The following is a 6,000-nucleotide window of genomic DNA, read 5'->3' on the forward strand; positions in this document are numbered from 1 at the left end:
ACTAAAGTGTGTTGGAGTAAAACAAAGTACTCTGAAGACCTTTTCGATAATATGCAATCCCTCATACTAACTACTTTTTGGTGACATGACTATAGCTTCTTTTTATACTTCATATTTACCTCTACTTTACTTCTTTATTACTTACATTGCCACGTACAATTTGGTAAAATTTAAAAACTTTCAGGCTCTCACACGTCATTATGGATAACTAGATTGGAAAAGAATGATTGACGAATTCTTTTGACATTTAAAATTACGTTGGAGATGATATTTTTCACCCGGTGAATTCAGAAATTATTTTTAAATTTTCTGCTCTTGTTTTTGTGTAACTTTTTATTTTGAAAATATAAACTTAGGTATAATGTTCTAACACAATTATTTAAAAAAAAAAAAATTAAGAAAACAAATTTCAAAATTGATGTCTCCGAAAAATGAAAATCAGGAATGGACTATTGATTAGCTACTCTCTCCATCTCAAATTATTTGTCATTTTATCGTTTTAAACGTCGCTTAAAAAGATTAATTAGGAGGGAAGTTTGATTAACTTCACCCTTAATTACGTCTAAGTTTTTTTAGTCATGCCATAATTGTTTAATAACGAAATAATACTCCGTACATATTTGGTGTTACCCTAAGTAAAGCATGTATTGCACGCAAGAACATTGTAAGTTCTCTAATTAACAACTTATAGAATCTTCAATTATTTAATGTGAAGCTTTGTGAATTTAACAATAAATTGGTCTTTATATTAAGATAGACTTATTTTTTGTTCACTATTTTTTATAAGAACATTGAGATTCGGAGCTTAAATCATCACATTTAATAAGCATAAATCCTTGTCACATGAAATTCATAGTGAAAAAGTAATAAATACCAAAAAAAATCGATTTCTATTTATAGCTAAAGAAATTATATGCTCACAAATTCATAAAAATGTCAAATGTTCCCAATTTATGATCTTCATGGAGTTATGATTAATTACATGCTGTAATTGTTTTTAGCTTGTAGAATATTTAATCACGTGTGTGTCCCTTTATTATTTGTTAATTCTCTTCCAAACTAGCTTCTTCATAAAAAGATCATCTTCTTTTTAAACATTACCTAATTATGTGATTAAGACTTTAATTCTTATAAGAATTTATCGACAAGAGATAACATAATTAACGTGCTACTATCGTAAATTAATTATGCAATAGAAAAGTGTGATACAAATTATATTATACTATAACTGAATTTAGAAATTTTCAATTTTGACTTTGGGTCCGGGCTTAGCACGGGCCTGCTTCAACTAGTTGGGACTATATTCGTCTATTTTTATCCCCTTATTTTATGACTATCTCTTTTCCGAAAATTTCCTTTTTGTTTCTTTTCGGAGAGTGGATTTTCCCAGTATGCATTTAATGCTGTCTTAGGCGGTTGACTTTAATTTGGTACTTAATACTTTCCTCACTCTAAATATGGTAGTAATTCTTAGCAAAGAGGGGGAACAAAGGAAAGAAATTAAAACATTGTGAAAAAGGAAAAATAAAAGAAGGAAAGACTTGAAGTACCGTGTCTATATAAACAATGTAGTCTATGCATGTAGTGTAGTGCCCTCTTTGACATAACTTGAGTTAAGATCCTTTCAAGTAAGCTTCTTTTCACTTTTCTCTTAGTTTTTTCTCAAAGTTGAAGTGATAAAATACTACTACTTAGTTTTCTTCTCCTCCTCCTCCTCTTGATGCTAGCTTTCTTTTAAGGGCGATGTATTTGCGTTAAGAAATTCACTGAGTACGTACAAGTATTATATTTAAAATTAACCCATTTTTATTACTTTAAATTGCTCAAAAATCATAAACTTCAAATTCTGAATTCGCCTCAGTGTCCCTTTTTTTTTTTTTTTTTTTTTTTTAATAATCTAGTACTCCCTTAATTTTTCACCAAGCTATATTTTTACTATCCATGCATGCATGGTGTTTTCGTCTCTGTAAGAATTAATATATATATGCCTAACTGTGTTGATTTTTCTTTGCTATTGTAGTGATCTGAACTTGAAATCTATATAAAAAGCAAGAATGTCTTCGTCAAGAAGCAGAGGCAAAACTATTGATAAGAACGTGGAGAAATTGATGGAGGTGAAAGGACAGATAGACGCAACAACAAATTATATCAACCAACTATCTGGGCAAGAAAGAACACCTTGTATACGGTAAAAATCGGGTATCTGCTGGACCGGTGAGACCGGTGACCGAGGGAAGAAAGAAACGAGCACATGCACGAAGACTTTCTTTCTGGACCGGAGGAGTGTTTGGATCAAAGAGAGGGAAGACCTTCATTTGGTCCGGTTTCTTCATAGCCGAGTTGATCGTGGCCGTTCCCCCGTTTGATCGTGGCCGTTAGTCCGTTTGATCATGGCCGTTGGTCCGGGAGATCCGTTACGCGATTGCCACGCGTCCATAACGTCCTGCCATGTTCAACTGCCAATCGTACGGGTGTCAGACCGTACGACCAACCTAATCCATTTCAGAGTTTTTCTTTATTTTTTAGTTTCTCATGTTGTATGAAGCCCATGGGGCAATACTATAAATAAGGCTCATTGCCCTACTTTTGAGGGGTTGGCTTCCTCATATCAAGAACTCTTGTAATAGCAAAAAATATATAAACTCTCTCTCTCAAACATCTGATTTCGGTCTAAATTTATTGTGTTCATCTTCGGATCTTGTGCAATCAAGCAATATGTTATAGCATGTATTTTGTACTTTCGGATAATTCGAGACAATTGCGAGAAGTCAAGGACAAGGCCATATTTTGATCTTGTTTAACACACAAGTTGTTTGTGAAAATTTTGATGTGGAAATGTTAGGTAAAGCTAGGGGTAAAAAGGAAAATTCACAAGGTGACTCATGGAAATACCAAGGAGAGTTTTGGGGTTAAAAGTGAATTATGGGGACTTAAAAGTCTTGGAAAAAAAAAAGAGAAAGAAGGCCCATGTGGCCGTGCACTATGGAATGGGCCTTGGCCCAAATAAGTGAATTATATGTGTGTATATAATATGACTTATTAGTCACATTTTTCATCTTCCACCACTTCGAAATTTCAAGAACCTTGGAGAGAAACAAAAGGGCCATTCGGCCATGACCACCAAAAATTGACCCCTTGAAAGATTTGATCAAAAAATATTTTCTTCTAGCAATCTCACCAATTGGAAGGTCCTCTTTAACGTCGGATAGTTGTTGGAGCAAGAAAACCATCCATTTTTGCAAGGAGCAACCCTCACCAAGTTAAGAAGATAAGTGGAAAAGGTAAGGTCTAATCCTCTTTTTATATGTTATGAATGGTTTGGGTATGTTGTAGTATGTAGAAATGAATGAGAACCATGAATTTAGTGTGTTGGAGTGGTGGCCGTGTGGTGTGGAGTTTTGCCGTGTGCGTGTTGTGTTGTATAGGGATGATGAATTAATTTTATCTAGTATTTTAGTTGTTGTTGTAATGAATTCTATGATGAAAATGAAAGTTTAATGATTCTAGTGAAATTGTAATGGTTGGAGAGTTGTTTTAGACATTAATGTGATTTAAATATAGCCTTCTTGTATTTATGGAAGACAATGTTGTTAGTATGTGAATTGTTGGTGTAATTCATGAAGTTGGAAGAGAAGAAATGTGTTGTTATTGTTCTTGTTGAATTTGGAAGGTTTCGGGTGAAGTGGTATGTTGGTTGGGTTGTTTGAACATTATGTGAATTGTTTGAAAGTTCTTGAACTATGTTAGAATATATTTTGGATTGATTGTTGAAGTTGTTAGTATGATTGTTGGTATTGCTGTTGATAATTTGGCCGAGTTGAATTCTCGGATTGTTGTTGATATTGGCCGAGTTAGATTCTCGGGGATGGTGTATTTACAAGGGAAATGCTGCCGAAATTTCGGCAGATTATAAATGAATTCATTTGAAGGATTAAGACAAGTATATGACGACAAATCTAATGATTGTGTAACTCTTCTTGAATGTAGACTAGCAATCTTGGATAAATAAGCGTAGCTAATAGGACGTGGAGTAGGTATGTAAGGCTTACCCTTTCTTTCTTTTGGCATGGTCTTTGTGAAACTAACATGACAAAGTATATGTATGATTTCAAAGAGATTTCTATTCTTAGAGCCACTAGGATGGCTAACGTCCTTGATTTCCATAAGCTGTTCCATGTGGTTTTGATGCGTATTTATGATGTCCGAAGTTCAGTTTGATATGTTTCCGAATGGCATTCGAAAGATAATTGATATGACTAAAGTTTTGATCTTCAAATGTTAGCACGTTCGATTATTCCATTGAGTTGTTGATATATTTTAATATGTACATATGGTTCCAAAAGCTATATTTGATTTGATCCATAACGATATCCGAAAGGTACTTGAAGTGATTGTTGCTTCGATTTTCCAAAAATGGCATCTGAAACGTTCGTAGAAGGTTCTGTACTTCAAACGCCCATAACTTTCTTATACTAAATCGGATTGACCCGAAACTTGTTTCTGAGCCTTAAGGTGTCAGTAAGTATACTTGTCCATCGAGTCTTAGAATTGACATATTATGATATATGGATCGGGCCGTACGTTCCACGGCATTTTATTAATACATTATGATATATGGATCGGGCTGTATGTTCCACGACATTATATTGATACATGACTTTCATTTATGATTTATGATGATGACATACATGATTTTCGTTTTAAAAAAGGCAAGTGCTTTGATGTTTTAAAGATCATGCTTGATTCTGGTAAATCTCTGTTTTGGTTATGATCCTCAAGTGTCAATTTGCGCACCTATCTATCGAGTCTTGATTCATATGCATATAGTTTTCCATTACTCTGCTCGTGCACGCCCCAATATGTCTTTCACCGAGTCCCGAGCCGGGTATGTTATCGTGCGCACTCCACTGCATTGTTCACTGAGCCCCTCACTAGAGGGCCGGGTACGGTATATGTATATGATGACATGATGAGATGATGATGTGTTATGGTGGCCAGGAGGGCATATGATGATTTGATTCACCGAGTCCCTCACTAGAGGGCCGGGTACGGTATGTATATGATATATGATGTTCACATGCATGATTTCATTCACCGAGTCCCTCACCAGAGGGCCGGGTACGGTATATATGTATGTATGGATATGGATCGGGCTGCACGTTCCGCAGCAATATAATATATATATATATAAATGGATCGGGCTGCACGTTCCGCAACAATATAATATATATATAAATGGATCGGACTGCATGTTCCGCAGCAATATAGTATATATATATATATATATATGTATATATGGATCGGGCTGCACATTCCGCAGCACTAAGCATGCATGGTCTGTTCTTGAAAAGTAAGCATTGTGGCACTCTGGATGATCTACTTATTTTCTGTACTTCCTCTGACATATGACATCGGTACGCATGATTTACGTTCGGAAAGCAAGCACCTTGGTATTCTGGCTATTGTACTTACTTTTGTACCGTTGTTCCGGTTATGTCCCTGTTTTCTGTATTCCATGCCTTACATGCTCAGTACATATTCCGTACTGACCCCCTTTCTTCGGGGGCTGCGTTTCATGCCGCGCAGGTACACCCAGATGAGTAGAAGCCATTATAGAAGATGTTCCAGCGGAGTTAGCAAGCCCCATTTGCTCCTGGAGTGTTGCCGAGTCAGAGTTTATACGTTATGCTTTCTGATTGATGTTAGAGACTTTGCAGACAGAGTCGTGGGTATAGAATGTCAGTTCTGTAAGCGGCTGATGCCGATGTGTCATTTTGTGTTATGATATGAACTCCATATGATTACAAATTTTATTTGATTTGAGAACAACGAAAAAGAATATTTTTGAAAGTTGTACTATGTATTTCATCTTTATTTGATTTAAAAGTTCAAAAAGATTATGTGTGCACTAAGGGTCAGAGGGTTCGCTCGGCCCTAAGTAAGGGTCGGGTGCCCATCACACCCATTAGGGTGTGACACGATATTCAACATATTAGCATA

This window comes from Lycium barbarum, chromosome 4 (genome assembly GCF_019175385.1).
Source record: "Lycium barbarum isolate Lr01 chromosome 4, ASM1917538v2, whole genome shotgun sequence".
In the NCBI taxonomy this organism is placed as follows: domain Eukaryota; kingdom Viridiplantae; phylum Streptophyta; class Magnoliopsida; order Solanales; family Solanaceae; genus Lycium; species Lycium barbarum.